The following is a 19698-nucleotide window of genomic DNA, read 5'->3' on the forward strand; positions in this document are numbered from 1 at the left end:
CAAAGATAATACAGAGTTTTTGCATATTCCTCACCCCGTGTCTCCGTTGTTAACATCCTATATCATTCTCGTACATTTGTCACAATTGAAGAGTCAACATTGGCACATTGCTATTAACTAAACTGTATACTTTATTTTTATTTAACTAGATTTTCCTCAAAGTTCTTTTTTTATCCTGAAATCCCACCCAGGATACCACATTACATTTTGCAGTCATGTCTCATTAGCCTCCTCTGGTCTGTGACAGTTTCTCGGACTTTCCTTGCTTATGACAGTCTTGAAAAGTATTCATCAGGTAATTTGTAGATTGTCCCTCAGTTTGGTTTTGTCTGATATTGTCCTCATGGATAAAGTAGAGTTCAGGGGTTTTTGGGAGGAAGACTACCGAGGTAAGGTGCCTTTTGCTTTTTATTTATTTATTTATTTATTTATTTATTTATTTTGAGATGGAGTTTTGCTCTTGTTGCCCAAGCTGGAGTCCAATGGTGCAATCTTGGCTCACTGCAACCTCCACCTCCCGGGTTCAAGTGATTCTCCTGCCTTAGCCTCCAGAGCAGCTGGGATTACAGGCATGCACCACCATGTCCAGCTAATTATTTGTATTTTTAGTAGAGACAGAGTTTCACTATGTTGGCCAGGCTGGTCTCGAACTCCTGACCTCAGATGATTCACCTGCCTCAGCCTCCCAAAGTGCTGGGATTCCAGGCATGAGCCACCACACCTGGCCAGTAAAGTGCCATTCTAATCACATCATATATGTTAATCTGTGTTGCATTGCTGTAAAGGAATACTGAGACTGGATAATTTATAAAGAAAAGAGATTTATGGCTGGGGGTGGTGGCACATGCCTGTAATCCCAGCACTTTGGGAGCCCAAGGCAGGCGAATCACGAGGTCAGGAGACCGAGACCATCCTGGCTAACATGGTGAAACTCCGTGTCTACTAAAAATACCTGCCAGGCATGGTGGCAGGTAGGTGCCTGTATTCCCAGCTACTCAGGAAGCTGAGGCAGGAGAATGGCGTGAACCCGGGAGGCGGAGTTCACAGCGAGCCGAGATCGAGCCACTGCACTCCAGCCTGGGTGACAGAGTGAGACTCCCTCTCAAAAAAAAAAAAAAAAAAAAGAAAGAAAGAAAGAAAAGAGGTTTATTTGGCTCACAGTTTGCAGGCTATACAAGAAGCATAGTGCCAACATCTGCTTCTAGTGAGGTCTCAGGAAGCTTATAAAATCATGACGGAAGGCAAAGGAGAAGCCAGCATATCACATGGCAAGAGAGGAAGCAAGAGAGAGGAGGAGGTCCCAGGCTCATTTAAACAACCAGCTCTCTTGCCAGGTGTGGTGGCTCATGCCTGTAATCCCAACACTTTGGGAGGCTGAGGTGGGCGGATCACCTGAGGCCAGGAGTTCAAGACCAGCCTGGACAACATGGTGAAACCTCATCTCTACTAAAAATACAAAAATTAGTTGGGCATGGTGGTGCATGCCTGTAATCCCAGCTACTCAGGAGGCGGAGGCATGAGAATCATTTGAACCCAGGAAGTGGAGGCTGCAGTGAGCTGAGATCACGCCACCGCACTCCTGTATGGGTGACAGAGTGAGACCCTGTCTCAAAAACAACAACAACCAGCTCTCTCACGAACTAACAGAGTGAGAACTCACTCATTACCATGGGGAAGTACCAAGCCATTCACGAAGGATCCACCCCCACCCCCATGACCCAAACACCTCTAACTAGGCCCCACCTCCAACACTGGGGATCATATTTCAATATGAGATTGGAGGGGACAAACATCCAAACTAGATCATCATGTCAAGGGCATGTACTGTCAACATGGCTTATCACTGAGGATGTTAAACTTAATTGCCTGGTCAAGGTAGTGTTTGCCAGGTTTCTCCACTGTAAAGTTACTCCCCTCCCCCATATGGCATATGAATTAGACATCAATAAAGCTGTTACAAAAAAAAGATGAATGATAATCTGGAGAAAGTTACTTGGAACACAAATGACCCACAAGGTATTAATATCTTTTTTTTTTTTTTTTTGAGATGGAGGCTTGCTCTGTCGCCCAGTCTGCAGTGCAGTGATACAGGCTCAGCTCACTGCAACCTCTACTTCCTGGATTCAAATGATTCTCCTGCCTCAGCCTCCTGAGTAACTGGAATTATAGGCACGTGCCACCACACCCAGCTAATTTTTGTTTTTTTAGTAGAAACAGGGTTTCACCATGTTGGCCAGGCTGGTTCGAACTCCTGACCTCAAGTGATCTGCCCACCTCAGCCTCCCAAAGTGCTGGGATTACTGGCATGAGCCTCCACGCCCAGGCTCACAAGGTATTAATATCTTTAATACAATACAGAGCCCCTAAAATTAATTTTTTAAAAAATCAAAAAATGGACAAATGGGTATGGATAGTCAATTCAAGAAGGAAGAAATATAAATGGTCAAAATATGTATTCAGTCTCACTAGAGATCAAAAATTAAAAAATGGACAAATGGCTATGGATAGTCAATTCAAGAAGGAAGAAATATAAATGGTCAAAATATGTATTCAGTCTCACTACAGATCAATAAAATGTTGGTGAAAACAAAAGCATACAATTTTTGCTTGTCCTACCAGCAAATGTTAAAAGACCAATAAATAATAGGTAGGGATTCATGCTTTATGAAATTTAAACAATTTGGGGGGGCCTTCTTCAAGAAAAAGAATTCAAAATTTCAAATATAAAAATTGGTACAAGACCAGGCACTGTGGCTCACGCCTGTAATCCCAGCACTTTCATAGGCCAAGGCAGGAGGATTGCTTGAGCCCAAGAGTTGGAGACCAGCCTGGGCAATATAAGGAGACCTTGTCTTTATGAAAAATTTTTAAAATTAGCTGGGCATGGTGATGTGCACCTGTAGTTCCATCTACTCAGGAGGCTGCAGTGGTAGGATCACTTGAGCCCAGGAGTTCAAGGCTACAGTGAGCTATGATCATGCCACTGCACTTCAGCTTGGGAGACCAGGGAGAGACCCTGTCTCAAAAAACAAAGAAACAAACAAAAAACCCTGATACAAAGCTGAATATTCATTTAGAAAATAAATAGCCACAATTATACTTTTTACAAAACTGATAAATATGACAAACATCACAAAAGTATTAAAATGATTAGCTGCCTGGCACACCTCTATCATACTATTTTCCATAGTCTTTAAATGCATATTCTTTACTAAATTCTTCATAGGACAACTATTTTATGGTATTATTTTCTAAAGAGAATAGAAAGATAATGAAGTCTTCTAGCATGGCTGATTGAAATTTGCTTTGCTTTTTTATTATTAATAGTTTACAAAATTTTATTTCAACTTCAGATTTGTTGTTGGTAATGTGCTAAAATGCCCTCCGATACCTCAGCAGGCTTACCACCAGACATTCTTGCTATTTGTGTACTGTTACAGTTTTTTGGCCTACAAACCCAGGAATTCTTATTCTGTTTCAGGTATGTTCCACCAAAAAGAAAGAAAAAAATCTATATGGTGAGTGTATGTTGCATTATCAAGGATATTCCTGATAGAAGAGAACTTACAGTTTTGTTAGTCATCGGTGAGTAGTGAGTGATTCATTCATTTACAACTATATAACTTTGACAACGGGAAGAATTTTTTACAGACTAGCTCCTGGCTCTATGTTTCAAACTTTGTTTCTTCTCTGGTACTCTCATTCATCTGGTGCCAGTGCCTCAAGGCACATTTATTTCATGATGTGACCTCTGGCCCTGCATCTTCACAGAAGCATACCTACACCAGGATGTCTAGCAGTAACTTATCTATGCACAGAAGTGACAGCAAACCTTGTAAATACATCCTGCTAAACTCAAATAAATGTATCCGAGCTCAACTTTCAAACGGCAGCCACTGCAAGGCCATAAAACCCAAGGGCAAGAGTAAGGGAAGGGGAATTTGGACTGGAGCGGTACAGTTGTCCTTATCTGGCTGCCATTAAAATAACTTACTTTGTCAAGTTTCAACCCTGTGAGCACATTGCTAAGGCTTCTCCCAGGGCCAGGGGAAATGGGACTCACAAGTTCAAGCAAAAAACGCCCTGAAATGTAAGCTTCAGCTTCAGAGGCAACCAGCCTCCACATCCACTGCTAGTGAGAATACTGAGAAACAGGTACTCTAAAACGGTGTTGGCAAAAACATGAAGTGCTATCAAAATAAAAGCTCTAGACTTTGGGAGGCCAAGGTGGGCAGATTGCTTGAGCCCAGGAGTTTAAGACCAGTGTAGGCAACATGGTGAAACAAAAATTAGCCAGGCATGGTGGCATGCGCCTGTAGTCTCAGCTACCTGGGAGGCTAAGATGGGAGGATCACCTGACCCCAGGAGGTTGAGGCAGCCAGTAAGCCATGATCACAGCACTACACTCTAGCCTGGGCAACAGAGTGAGACCCTGTCTCAATCAATCAGTCAATCAATCAATTAAAAATAAAAGCACTGGCTGGGCGTGGTGGCTCACGCCTGTAATCCCAGCACTTTGGGAGGCTGAGGTGGGCAGATCACAAGGTCAGGAGTTCAAGACCATCCAGGCCAACATGGTGAAACCCTGTCTCTACTAAAAATACAAAAAAATTAGCTGGGTGTGGTGGCGCGCACCTGAAGTCCCAGCTACTCGGGAGGGTGAGGTGGGAGAATCACTTGAACCCGGGAGGCGGAGGTTGCAGTGAGCCAAGATCATGCCACTGCACTCCAGCCTGGTGACAGGGGAGACTCTGTGTCAAAAAAATAAAAATAAGTAATAAAGCACTAATACCTAAGGAAATATGTGCAAAGACATTTATTGCAGCATTATTCGTAGAGGCAATGAAAGTGGAAACAATCTCATATACATCACTAGGGAAAGGGTTGAATAAATTATGATACATCCAGCTGGTCGTGATGGCTCATGCCTGTAATCCCAGCACTTAGGGAGGCCGAGGCAGGCAGATCATGAGATCAGGAGTTCGAGACCAGCCTGGCCAACGTAGTGAAACCTTGTCTCTGCTAAAAACACAAAAATTAGCCAGGCATGGTGGCATGCACCTGTAGTCCCAGCTACTCGGGAGGCTGAGGCAGGAGAATCGCTTGAACCCAGGAGGTGGAGGTTGCAGTGAGCCGAGATTGCACCACTGCAATTCCAGCCTAGGCGACAGAGCAAGACTCTGTCTTAAAAAAAAAAGAAAAATTCTGATGCATCCACACTGTATTATGCAGCATTAAAAAAAGATAAATTTGAGCTGTATGTATGGGAAGGTCTGTCATACATTTAAAATGGCAAACGGTAAAGTAATATGCATTATGGGATCACATTTTTGTAAAGAAGAAAACTCCATATATAATATATGTGGGTATGTAAATATATATAGATATATGAATATATATGTATAGATTTTCTATGAGAACAAAAGAATATGCAGCCAGACTTAAGGTTTTCAACTTGGTGAGGGTCAGGGAATGGAGATTAGTGGAGGGGACAGACCAGATTAATGTTTCCTTTCTACAACTTTGTGTTGTTTACTTTCACAGAGTACAATAAGTGTTTATTTATTTTGTAATTTAAACATTATAATAAAATTTTAAAAAATCAAAACATATGAAACATCTGAGCTAAACATATTTACAGTGCCTCCCACTTCTTTTCCAAGGCTTACCAATATTCTTTGTAAAGCCAACCCTGGGCTTACTTTTCTCCACTCCTGAAGTAATAGAATTATATGAAGAGCTTTGAGAAATCTCCATGGTACCCCATGGTATAAAAGTTCATGTCCATGGTACTTTTTTAAAAACCTCTATGACATGTATCACTTTCTACTTTAAGTTATATCTATCTAATCCCAGCACTTTGGGAGGCCGAGGCGGGTGGATCACCTGAGGTTGGGAGTTCGACACCAGCCTGGCCAACATGGTGAAACCCCGTCTCTGCTAAAAATACACAAATTATCTGGGCATGGTGGTGTGTGCCTATAATCCCAGCTACTCAGGAGGCTGAGGCAAGAGACTACTTGGACCCAAAAGGTGGAGGTTGCAGTGAGCCGAGATCACGCCACTGCACTCAGCCTGGGGAACACAGCAAAACTCTGTCTCAAAAAAAAAAAAAAAAAAAAAATTATATTTATCTGCTACTCAACAGCAACAACGACAATTTCCTTGCACAATCTTAGACTTCTGCCTTACAGCTGTGTCCCACCTCTCTCCTCCACTTTACAGACACACTCCTTCCTGTCCTACCTCATTTTTATCAGATGTATCTTGAAACGTGTTAAAAAGCAAGGTTACATTAATGTCTTACAATTTGAGGTACACTACAGAATCATTTCCAATTTTAGAAAAAAATTCAATTTTACTTCTGATTAGAATTTTTTTTACACTTCAGAGTTGTGTGTCTTTTTGCTATTAAGGATGTAATACATATATTTATAACTGAAGAAGTATATTCCTTTTTATTTTTTTTGAGATGGAGTCTTGCTCTGTCACCCAGGCTGGAGTGCAATGGCACAAACTCGGCTCACTGCAACTTCTGCCTCCTGGGTTCAAGTGCTTCTTGTACTTCAGCCTCCCGAGTAGCTGGGACTACAGGCGTGTGCCACCACACCCAGCTAATTTTTTTTTTTTTTTTTGAGACGGAGTCTCACTCTGTCGCCCAGGCTGGAGTGCAGTGGTGCGATCTCGGCTCCCTGCAAGCTTTGCCTCTCGGGTTCACGCCATTCTCCTGCCTCAGCCTCCCGAGTAGCTGGGACTACAGGCGCCCGCCACCACGCCCGGCTAATTTTTTGTATTTTTAGTAGAGACAGGGTTTCACCGTATTAGCCAGGATGGTCTCGATCTCCTGACCTCGTGATCCGCCGCCTCAGCCTCCCAAAGTGCTGGGATTACAGGTGTTAGCCACTGCGCCCAGCCTAATTTTTGTATTTTTAGTAGAAACAGGGTTTTGCCATGTTGGCCAGGCTGGTCTTGAACTCCTCAGCTCAAGTGATCCTCCTGCCTTGGCCTCCCAAAGTGCTAAAATTACAAGTGCAAGCCACTACACCTGGCTGCTAATGAAATTCTTAAAGCAATATTTAGATTCAGAAGTAAATCACAAATTTTACACACTGTATTAGAACACTATCTTGGTCCACTTGGGCTGCCATAATAAAAGACCACAGACTCAGTGACTTAAACAACAGGAATTTTTTTCTTACAGTTCTGGAAACTGGGAAGTCAAAGATCAAGGGACCAGCAAGGCAGGTTTCATTCTGAGGCCTGTTCTCTTGGTTGACAGGTGACCATCATCCAGCTATGTGCTCTAGTGACCCCTTGAGTATGTTCTATGAGAGAGAGGCCGCAAGCTCTCTGGTGTCTCTTCTTATAAGGTCACTAATCCTATCAAATCAGGACCCCACCCTTATGACCTCATTTAACTTTAATTATTCCCTTAGAGACCCCATTTCATTCCAGTCACACTGGAGGTTAGGGCTTCCACATTGGAGTTTTGGAGGTGATGGCGGTGGCTGCTGCCATCACTCTTACTGCAGCAGGGAGGCGCAACTAGGGCTGCACATTCCATGAGCTGGTGGGAGCCCTGCCCTACTGGGTGGGACTACAGCTGCCCAAACTGCGGCTGTAAGTCTGAACCTCCCTGTGCCCTTGGACGGGGCAGGAAGGAGGCAGGATCTGCCCTCTTGTGTGCAACTGCAACCACCTGACCCACAGCTGCAGACCTGGGCTTCGCACTTAGAGCAGGCAGAAGCCGAGGACAAGCAGGAACCCTGACCTTTCCAAGTTGGCTGGGCGGGAGCTCCCTGGGTGCAGCTGTGGCTGCCCTCTCAGGCGCAGGACCTGGGCAGGTTTACAACTGGGCAGGTTTACATCTCTGCAGCCTGCACCCTTGGGGCTCGAGAAGGCCCCATCGGCCAATCCCTGCTGGCTCGGGGATGTCTGTTCCCGCCGCCTGGCCGCTCCCCGCTCCTGGAGCCAGCTCCTATCTTGGAGCAGGTTTGGGGCCAAGCCCCGGGGCCTTGAATGGCAGTGGGAGGCAGAGCCCTGGGTGGAAGGGAGTGGGTCCTTGGTAAGGCCCCACCTTCAGGCCGGGCTTCCAGTCCCGCCAACCAGAGTGGGGACTCATGGTGCCTCTTCCGGGCGCCCATGGCCACCCGCGGACCAATCAGCATGCACTGCCTCTTCTCTGAGCTCCATAAAAGCCCTGGGCTTAGCCAGAGCCGGGGAAAGGTCTGCAGAGTACAAAGAAGACAGAGAGACTATGGGATGACCAACTGCAGAGAAGAGCTACGTTCTCCACTGAGAGCTGCAGAGACAACCTGCCAGCAGAGAGGAGCCACCCTCTCCAGATGAGAACTGAATACTGGACACATGACCCGCCTACAGAGAGGAGCTGCCCACTGTGGGTCTCCTCTGAGCTGTTGTAACACTAAGTAAAGCTCTTCTTTGTCATGTTCACCCTTCACTTCTCTGTGTACCTCCTTCTGACTGGACACAGGACAAGAACTCGGGCAAAGGTGCTGGCCAGAAAATTGACACCCCAAAGATCCCATACACATTCAGTCCGTAATACATAAGATCAATTATCACAAAATAGTAGGATATTTTTAATTTTGTCCTAAATTATCATAGGTATTGCAAATTGTTTTATCTTAATACAATATCTTTGTTACTAGAGAATCAGTATCAAGCTTCACTTGTTACTTATAAACCTATATATATGTATGTGTGTGTATATATATACACACACAAATATAACAGGAATTATCAAATGTTTAATATTGCAGAAATAGTTCTTTAGCCAACAGTGCAACTGTTGTGACTACTGAACTAATTCTGACGAGCTCCAGAATCACAAATAAGAATAAGGAAAATAGGAAAATGGACACTCACTAAAGGGAAACATCTTGGTTGTGCACAATTCCATTGAATTCCTCTGATCTGAGAGGAGGTATTTGGAAGTTAATAATTTGCCTTTTCTCTTGCCTCAGTTCTGCTGCTCAGCTATTCCCAGCTAAAATGAGCTGTCCCATTTCTGACCTCAACAGAGGCATAACTCGTAAACCTTCACAGCAGTCCAACCCAGCCGCCTTTTCTTTCAAGAACACAGGGCAAGAGGTGTTTCCACAGGGTGTAAATGGTGTTAGTCACAGAAGCAGATGTTCAAGGTTCCAGGTTGTTCTGTGACAGAGCCAAATGCCAGATCCCAAGCACAGAGGTTCTCGTCTGTCCTTTAACAAATTTGCGTGCTTGCATGTGTGTACTGGATCCTCTAAAATGTGGCGGCAGGAGTCCCTCCTGCTTGCTTAGGTCTATGGGCAATACTGAGCCTAATGAAGCCTAAATGACTTCATACTGTGCTATATAAGTGAAGAGTTTATAGTCTTTTGAATAGAGGAAACTGGTGGGAGAATTGAGGTACCATGGGGCATGCAGTGATATAGGCAAGCAAACCCAAAGAAATGCATGCCATTGCTAAGGACATCCTCTTTACACTGTGAATAGCGATTGCATTTGCCAAAACATCAATTGTCACATAAAATTTAATGTATTAGCTAGAATGTATCTGTTTTGTGGGTTTGGTTGTGTTTAAGTTGTAAACCTAAATTCCAAACAATTCTTAATTTTGAGAAACATCATCATATTTATTTTGGAAATCTTATAAAGGTGAATAATCTTCATATGCAGACACAGGACTAGTGCTGACTGACAACTGTTAGAAATGGATGATCAAAACTTATTTCTGTGTCAATTATTAAAAGATTTCTCAAAATAAAGCCGGGCTTGGTGGCTCACGCCTGTAATCCCAGCACTTTGGGAGGCTGAGGCAGGCAGATCACTTGAGGTTGAGAGTTCGAGACCAGCCCGACCAACATGGTGAAACTCCATCTCTACTAAAAATACAAAAATTAGCTGGACGTGGTGGTGTACACCTGTAATCCCACCTACTCAGGAGGCTGAAGCAGAAGAATCACTTGAACCCAGAAGGCAGAGGCTGCAGTGAGCCAAGATTGCACCACTGCATTCCAGCCTAGGTGACAGAGCGAGACCTTGTCTCAAAAAAATAAAAGATAAAATAAAAAATTTCTCAAAATAAGATGATTTCTTTTAAAATGTTCTAGGAGAACTACATACTAAAAAGAAGCCACATAAGTGGCAGCAAGAGAGACAAGCATGTTATTAATTCAAAGCTACAGTTCCACATTTAAGTATTAGGAAGTAGATACTGAGCAGGAAACTTCTTTTCAAACAATGGCAAGGGGGCTTCTCTGAACCTATTCTGATTCAGGGACTGCCCAATACAAAATTAAAGATTTTTTAAAATTTACAAATAAAGGGAAAATATCTGTAAAATACTGCATTTTAAGCTCTTCTAAGAGGCAATATTAGCTAATGTCAGTGCAAAATGTTCTTATCTGACTTGTCTTTTCATCCACACTGCCCAACATGGTGCCTTGCACATAGAAAGCCCTTAATGAGAAAGGAAATTGCAAAAGGATATACAGTTGACCCTTGAACGTCACGGGCTTGAACTGCGTAAGTCCACTTATACAGGGATTTTTTTCCAGCCAACTGCAGATTGACGCTACAGTGTTCATAGCATGCAAAACCCGCATGGATAGGCTAGGCAGTATGTTCAAGGGCGTCCATTATATTTTTAGCTATGTATTTTTATAAGTCTGAAATATTTCATTAAAATGCAACCCCAATTAAAAAAATAAGTCATTCCAACATTTGGCTCATGCCTGTAATCCTAGCAATTTGGGAGGCCAAGGTAGGTGGATTGCTTGAGTCCAGGAGTTCTAGACCAGCCTGGGCAACATAGCAAAACTCTGTCTCTACAAAAAGTACAAAAATCAGCCAGGCGTGGTGGCACACACCTGTAATCCCAGCTACTCTGGAAGCTGAATGGGAGGATAGCTTGAGTCCGGGGGGTGGAGGCCACAGTAAGCTGGGATTGCACCACTGCACTCCCGCCTGGGTGACAGAACAAGACTCTATCTCAAAAAAAAACCAAAAAAACAAAAAAACATTCACGTGCTCTGAGCTACAGGCACTGTAACAAATTACCATAAACTTGGTACCTTAAAATGACAGAAATTTATCCTTTCACTGTTCTGGAGGCCAGAAGTCCAAACCGATTTCATAAGCCAAAATCAAAGTTTCAGCAGGGCCACACTTTCTCCAGAGGCTCTAGGACAGCGTCCCTTCCTTGCTTTTTCAAGCTTCTGGGAGCTGCCAGCATCCCTTGGCTTGTAGCTACATCACTCTAATCTCTGCCTCTGTGGTCACATTGCCTTCTCATACATCAAATCTCCCTCTGCTTCTCTCTTGTAAAGACATTTGTGGCCATGCATGGTGGCTCAGCATTTTCAGAGACTGAGGCAGAATAATCGTTTGAGGTCACCAGTTTGAGACCAGCCTGGCCAACATGGTGAAACCCTGTCACTACTAAAAATACAAAAATTAGCTGGGTGTGGTGGCCAGTGTCTGTAATCCCAGCTACTCGGGAGGCTGAAACAGGAGAATCACTTGAACTGGGGAGGTGGAAGTTGCAGTGAGCCGAGTTCGCACCACTGTACTTCAGCCTGGGTGACAGAGCAAGACTCTGTCTCAAAAGAAAAAAAAAAAAGACACCTGTGCACTTGTGATTGCAGTGAGGGCCCACCTGGATAATCCAGGATCATCTCCCTATCTCAAGACCCCTAATTTAATCACATGTGCAAAGATGCTTTTTCCATATAAGGTAATAATTACAGGTTCCAGGGATTAGGACCTGGCCACAAGTACCTTTAGTTTTAGTCACCATATGTACGCAGTCCTTTCCTAAGGTTCAGGTTGAATAAAATTGGCTCAAGGGTAGTAAATAAAAGATACTGATTAACTATCAAGGAACTTCAAGAATGCTCAGGGATTTGGAACATGAAGCATAGGGCTGATATTTTGTCATTAATCCTAAATAAGAGCCTTTTAGCAAATTTGTTAAATTTGTAAATGGAACCAAGCCCAGAAGAACTGTGTTTTTTTGTTTGTTTGTTTTTTGTTTTTGTTTTTCTGTTTTCTTTTTGAGATGGTGTTTCACCCTTGTTGCTCAGGCTGGAGTGCAATGACGTGATCTCAGCTCACCACAACTTCTGCCTCCCGGGTTCAGGCGATTCTCCTGCCTCAGCCTTCCGAGTAACTGGGATTACAGGCATGCACCACCACGCCCGGCTAATTTTGTATTTTTAGTAAAGACGGGGTTTCTCCGTGTTGGTCAGGCTGGTCTCGAACTCCTGACTTCAGGAGATCTGCCAGCCCAGCCTCACTAAAGTGCTGGAATTACAGGCGTGAGCCACCACGCCCAGCTGTAGAAGAACTGTTAACAATGCCAGTGCAACAGTTTCAGAAGACCAAACACTTTGATAGATCAGTAATGCTAAAGGGCATATGAGCTGCACAGTGTACTATGGTTTGGATGTTTTTGTCCCCTCCAAAAGTTCATGTTGAAACTTAGTCCCCAGTGTAACAGTGTTAGGAGGTGGGACCTAATGGGAGATGTTTAGGTCACAGGTGCTCTGCTGTCATGAACAAATTAATGTCACTATATAAAGGGCCTTGTGGGAGTGGGTTTACTCTCTTCTGCTCTTCTCCTACACGAGTTCACAGCAAGAAGGCCCTCCCTCAATACCAGATGCTGGTGCCCTGATTTTGAACTTCCCAGCCTCCAGATTGTGAGAAAGGAACTTTCTGTTCCTAATAAATTACCCAATCCCAGCCGGGTGCGGTGGCTCATGCCTGTCATCCCAGGACTTTGGGAGGCTGAGGTGGGTGGATCACTTGAGGCCAAGAGTTCGAGGCCAGTCTGGCCAACATGGGGAAACTCCATCTCTACTAAAAATATTTAAAAATTAGCTGGGTATAGTGGCGCATGCCTATTGTCCCAGCTGCTTGGGAGGCTGAGGCATGAGAATTGCTTGAACCTGGGAGGTGGAGGTTGCAGTGAGCCAAGATTGTGCACTGCACTCTTGGCCTGAGCAACAGAGCGAGACACAGTCTCAAAAAAAAAAAAAAAAATTACCCAGTCTCAGATATTCTGTTACAGCAGCACAAAATGGACTAAGGCAGAAATTGATACCAGAGGACCTAAAAATGTGGAAGTCGCTTTCAACAGTTTTGAAGTGAATGCTGAAGAAAAAGCTTGTATTGCCATGAAAAGAGCATTAAGGGTGACTCTGGTGAGGGCTTAGAAGAAGGGGAGAGCTGCAGGAGACTCTGAATCTTATAAAAGATTATTTAAGTTGTTGTGAACAGAAAGTTGGTAAAAATATGGACGTGAAGGCCATTCAGATGAAGTCTCAGATGGAAACGAGGAACAACGTATTGGAAACTGGAGGAAAGGTCGTCCATGTTATAACGCGGCAAAGAACTTGACTGAATTATATTTGTGTCCCAGGACTTCATGGAAAGCAGAACTTAACAGTGATGAGGCCAGGCACGGTAGCTCACGCCTGTAATCCCAGCACTTTGGGAGGCCAAGGCAGGTGGATCACCTGAGGTCAGGAGTTTGAGACCAGCCTGGCCAACGTGGTGAAACCCCTTCTCTACTAAAACACAAAAATTAGCTGGGCATGGTGGCAGGCACCTATAATCCCAGCTGCTCGGGAGGCTGACGCAGGAGAATCGCTTGAACCTCGGAGGCAGAGGTTGCAGTGAGCTGAGATAGCGCCATTGCACTCCAGCCTGGGCAACAAGAATGAAACTCCATCTCAAAAAAAAAAACAAACAAAAAGAAGTGATGAACTATGATATTTGGCAGAAAAAATCTCTGTGCAGCAGAGCATTCATTTCAGGGTGCTGTGTGGCTTCTCTTAACTGTTTATAGTAAAATGCAAGAAGAGAGAAACAATTTAAAAATGGAATTTATCATCAAAAGGGAAGCATAATATAAAGATAGGGAAAATTCTCAGCCTGGCCAAGTAAAGAATAAAAAAATACATTTAGGAGAAAAAAAACCAAGGATGTGACCAAGCTACCTTTAGTAACAAGATTAGTAGGAAGAGAAGGGAGCCAGGTGCCATTCATCAAGACAATGGACGAATCACCCTGAAGGCATTGCTGATAATTTTTAGGCTGTGCCTCCCACCACAAGCCCAGAGTGCTAGGACCTTGAGGGCAGAAGAGTTTGGGGAGAAGGCCTGGGGAACCCATCAGAGCTGAGGACTCACTGTGCAGAGTTTCAGATGCAGTACTCTTTGCTGCCCCAGCTGTAGCTCAAGTGGGCCCAGGTGTGGCTCAGGGCATTGCTCCAGGCCACTCAAGCAGTGAGCCTTGCTGGTGTCCGCAAAGTGCTAATTGTACAGGAGTGCAGAATGCAAGAACTGTGGTGGCAGGGCTTCCTTCGTCTGGATTTTAAAGGCTGCCTCAGAGAGCCTAGGGACCCAGGCAGACACCTGCCCCAGGGGCAGAGCCATGGCAGAGAGTACCCATTAGGGCAATGCCTAGTGGAGCCACTCCTCAGGGAGTGAGGCCACCCCGAGACCCCAGAACTGTAGAGCCACTAGTATGCAGTGTCAGCTTGTGAGAGCCACAGGCATGCCATTTCAATGCATACCCAAGGCTTCCCAGGGCCTTGGGCATCCAAACCCCACTCCAGTGTGTCCAGGTGGTGGGACATGGTGTCAACAAAGATCCAGCCTTAAGATTTAATGTTGTTTGCCCTGTTGGGTTTTGGACTTACTTGGGTCCTGTTAATCATTTCTTCTTTCCTATTTCTCCCTTTTGGGAAAGGAATGTCTATCCTATATCTGTTCCATCATCATATTTTGGAAGTAAATAATTTGTTTGATTTCACAGATCACAGCTGGAGGGAAATTTACCTCAAGATGAATTACACTTTGAGTCTCACCCATATGTGATTTAGGTGAGACACTGGATTTGTTTTTGTTTTGAGACGGAGTTTTGCTCTTGTTGCCCAGGCCGGAGTGCAATGGCACGATCTCGGCTCACCGCAACCTCCACCTCCAGGGTTCAAGTGATTCTCCTGCCTCAGCCTCCCTAATAACAGATCACAGCCATGCACCACCACGTCCGGCTAATTTTGTATTTTTAGTAGAAACAGGGTTTCTCCATGTTAGTCAGGTGGCTCCATGTAGAGAATTCATTCTAAATGAATCCTACCATCTCCCTTAAGTAGATAATCCTCCAAGGCTAATAATGGTCAGAAATCTTCTGCATAGAAGGTAGTGGTACAGAAAGGGGAGAGGGGTGAAAGGTATTGTGGTATTTTTTACATTTTATTTTAGAACATTTTTTTTTTCTTTTTGAGACAGAGTTTCCCTCTTATTGCCCAGGCTGGAGTGCAATGGCGCGATCTCAGCTCACCGAAACCTCTGACTCCTGGGTTCAAGGGATTCTCCTGCTTCAGACTCCTGAGTAGCTGGCATTAAGGGCATGTGTCACCATGCCTGGCTAATTTTGTATTTTTAATAGCGACGGGGTTTCTCCATATTGGTCAGGCTCGTCTTGAACTCCCGACCTCAGGTGATCCGCTCACCTCAGCCTCCCAAAGTGCTGGCATTACAGGCGTGAGCCACCACACCTGGCCTATTTTAGAATATTCTTAAACATTTATTTTGAAAAAGGCTAGTCTGGTCAGGTGCAGTGGCTCACGCCTGTAATCCCAGCACTTTGGGAGGCCAAGGTGGGTGGATCACAAGGTCAGGAGTTTGAGACCATCCTAGCCAACATAGTGAAACCCCATCTCTACTAAAAATGCAAAAATTAGCTGGGTGTGGTGGCACGTGCCTGTAGTCCCAGCTACTTGGGAGGCTGAGGTGGGAGAGTCACTTGAACCTGGAGGCAGAGGTTGCAGTGAGCCAAGACCACATCACTGCACTCCAGCCTGGGTGGCAGAGTGAGATTCTGTCTCAAAAAAAAAAAAAGCTAGTCAAGTGGAGCAGTGAGAGTAGAGAAAGAACAAAGAAATCTGAAGAAATCTGTAATTGGTTGTGATCAATTAGTTGTAAATACCACTGAACTCGGACCAGCCAAGGCATTTTGTGGATCCTGATGTATTAGTTATATAGTGATGTCTAATAAGTTATCCCAAAATTTAGTGGCTTAAAACAAGACACAGCCAGGCATGGTGGCTCACGTCTATAATCTTAGCACTTTGGGAGGCTGAGATAGGTGGATCACCTGAGGTCAGGAGTTCCAGACTAGCCTGACCAACATGGCAAAAACCCGTCTCTGCTAAAAATACAAAGTTAGCTGGGTATGGTGGCAGGCGCCTATAGTCCCAGCTACTCAGGAGGCTGAGACAGGAGAATGGTTTGAACCTGGGAGGCAGAGGTTGCTGTGAGCCGAGATTGCGCCAGTGAACTCCAGCCTGGGTGACAGAGTGAGACTCCATCTCAGAAACCAATAAAAACAACTACAAACAAGCCATATTTACTATCCTACATAGTTTCTGTGGATTAGAAATTTGTGAACAGCTTAGCTCGGTGGTTCTAGCTCAGGATTGGTTTCAAAGCTGCAATCAAGATGTCAGCCAGAGCTGCAGTCATCTGAAGGCCTGCCTAGGGCTGGAGGATCCACTTCCAAGGTGGATCATTACTTGACTGGCAACTTGGTGTTGGTTTGTTGGTGGAAGGCTTGCCTCAGTTCTTCTTTATGTGGGCTCTCCACATGGACTGCTTTAGTGACCCCATGACATATACATGGCTTTCCTTAGAGCAAGTGACCCAAAAGAGGCCAAGGTAGACACTGCAATCAGTGTCACACACTGACACTTCCACAATATCCCATTGGTTACTTGGGTCAAGTTTATTCAACGTGGGAAGGGATGACAATAGGAGGGCTGTCTTGGAGGCCACCACATTTTGTTGTATACAATCTTCATGATATTTCATATTAATACTCTGAGTTAGAATTTATTTTTAATAGAAAATAATAGCTTATAGATATGAGGCATCTGGTTTGATTTTATTTAATCTTTAAAACAATGGTATAAGGTAGGTGCTTTTAATAATACCCCTTTCCACAGATAAGGATGTTGAGGAACAGATAAATAACTTGTCCAAATGTTCACCCAGTAAGTGCAGGGCCAGGTTCTAAATCCAAGTTCTAAACTGTTAAGATTCAGGGTAATTTGTTACATAGCAATGGATGACTAATACCGTAATTGTCTCAAAGTGCTACACATGATTTTAAAGGTTGTCTAGCCTCATGCAGATCCCCAAATACTTTATCACAAAATACCAGAAAAGGAGGTTAGCGTGGTTTCAGTTGGAAATTAGGGACTATTGTCAACTCTACTTTGATATTGAAGGTCTGTAACCACAGTGGTTTCAGGATAAAGTAATTCACAGACTGCTATTAGTTAATAGAGCCAAGGGGCTATAACATGCACTCCTGTCTTGGATTTTCTCCTAATATATTTCTCAGCTGACCTTTTTTTTTTTTTTTTTTTCGAGACAGGGTCTATTGCTCTGTTGCCCTGGCTGGAGTGCAGGAGTGGAGTGCAGTGGTGTGATCATAGCTCACTGTAGCCTTGACCTCCCGGGCTCAAGCGATCCTCCTACCTCAGTCTCCCAAATAGCTGGGACCACAGGTACACACCACCATACCTGGCAAATTTTTTAGATTTTTTCTAGAGATGAGGTCTCACTATATTGCCCAGGCTGGTTTCAAGCAATCCTCCTGCCTTGGCCTCCCAAAGTGCTGTGATTATAGGCATGAGCCACCACACCCAGGCTCAGCTGACCTACTAACCACTTGCCAAGATACCCAGTACAACAGATTGTTCATTGTTTATATTCTAATAGTAAACATTTATTGAGTACTTATTATGTGTCAGGTGCTATTCTAAGTGATTTACGTATACCCAATCATTTATTTTTATTCCCATCTTATAGATGATAGAACAGAGGCACCAAAAGGTTAAACCAGGGCTCACAATCATTAAGTGTTAAAGCTCGAATTTGCATTCAAGTAAACTGACTCACTATTAACCATTGCGTTAGAGGTTAACACAGTGAGGCAAAAGTTCCAAAAACTCTAGGAGAAGACAGAAGGGTTTCAAGGGCTATGACCTACCAAGTAAAAGGCAAAAGAATCGGAAGCAAGTTAAATTTATCTTTCTCCTGATAATGTTCTTTCAACTCTCAGAGGCTGAATTTACTAGGAAATTATAAAATGTTGTTTAGGGTTAGAACTCTTTTTTCTCTCACCTCCTTAAATAAGCTTTGTTCAGAATGTCCATTTGAAACTTAGACTGGAACTTTCTGTACCCTAGTTTCTATATTGCCTAGCTAGGCCACAAAACAAAAAAAATTCTAAGGTTCTATCAGCCATTTAGATCTCAGTCATCTTTTTAGTCATACTAGAACTCACGAAGTCCTCTTAACTGAAAGGGCTCCTGGCCTACCATCAAAATGCTCATGTGTTAGGCTTTATATCTGGATTAAAGTCAGCAAGAACTGGTCTCAGAGGAATTCTTTCCTCCAGAACAGAGGCAATGTGTGAGATTTAAGAACTCAGGACTTAGCATCTGGCAGAACTTTCAATTTGAATCTTAGCTCACTATTTGACATAGAGCAAGAAACACGAGTCTCAAATGTAAATCAGGAAACAACAGGACCAGAGCTGATGCACAGGAAGCACTTCGCATTGTAGAAGGCACTCAATAGCTGCTTGGTATAGAGTAAATACATGCTTGGTTTTGAGTAAATAAATACTTGGTATTGAAACGATTATTTCAGTCATTGATCTGTGCACAAGAAAATTGTGTATCATAAACATTTTACTCTTGAGCAAACATCGATTATTAAAAACATATGTTCAAATTCATTATCCATTCTATTTAATTAAATGCTTGAGGCGCTTGGGGAGCTTACATTTGTGATTTAAGTCTGTGTGTTTTTCAAATGTATCTTTCAGAAGAGATTAAGACACTGCAATTTTAAGCAGGGCAGTGTGGCTCACGCCTGTAATCCCAGCACTTTGGGAAGCTGAGGTGGGCAGATCCCTTGATGCCAGGAGTTCAAGACCAGCCTGGGCAACAAAGCGAGACACTGCCTCTATAAAAAACATTTTTTTAAATTAAAAAAAGTGCAATTTGAACACATGTCAATATAAGATTACCTTTTAATTCAAATGTGTAGATATCTATTGTGCTGGAATCAGGTGGGCAGCAGGTGATCTCACTCATGGCATCTTGGTGTTCTGCGATGTGGCACATCCACTTCTTAAATGCAGATTATTGCACTGTAATAAAAATCCTCCATGTTCAGTGCTTTCATTGTGTATAATTGTGTAAACTGTAGACAAAAAATATTCCTGAATTTGTGTGTGTGTGTATGTGTGTGCGCGGATGTGTAATCCGAGATGGTTGTTAAAGCTCGAAAGCGAGCTTAGCCTCTAGACTCGCCTCTCCTCCAAGGCCCAGCCAAGGTGGACTCGCACCGTCACAAGACCGGCCAGGCCGTGGCAATGAAGAAGCAGCCAGTCTTGGTGCTAGGGACCCAGTTGTTCTCCGTCCCGCCCCTGCCTGACAGCCCCGCCCTGCCCCGCCCCGAGCCACGCCCCACCCTGGCCCCCCGCCCCCCAGCAGTACTGCTTGCATCTCCCGTGAGCCTCTTCGACTGTCACTCTTTGGAGAAAAAGTGACGTCTACACTGAGGTGGCCGCTAAAGTGCGAATCGCGACGGGTGGTGGCCG

The 19698-nt window shown here is 44.1% G+C and overlaps 1 protein-coding gene across 7 annotated transcripts in view; it reads left to right on the top strand.

The window, feature by feature from the left end:
• The window catches only part of INIP (INTS3 and NABP interacting protein), a 65281-nt gene that overhangs the window by 9135 nt on the left and 36448 nt on the right, over positions 1–19698 (top strand). For all 7 annotated transcript variants that reach the window (XM_074016803.1, XM_074016807.1, XM_065530201.2 and 4 more), the window contains one exon: positions 3482–3585. The gene's annotated coding sequence lies outside the window, so the exon portion shown is untranslated. The remainder of the gene's footprint in view (positions 1–3481; positions 3586–19698) is intronic.

Source organism: Macaca fascicularis, chromosome 15, assembly GCF_037993035.2.
Source record: "Macaca fascicularis isolate 582-1 chromosome 15, T2T-MFA8v1.1".
In the NCBI taxonomy this organism is placed as follows: domain Eukaryota; kingdom Metazoa; phylum Chordata; class Mammalia; order Primates; family Cercopithecidae; genus Macaca; species Macaca fascicularis.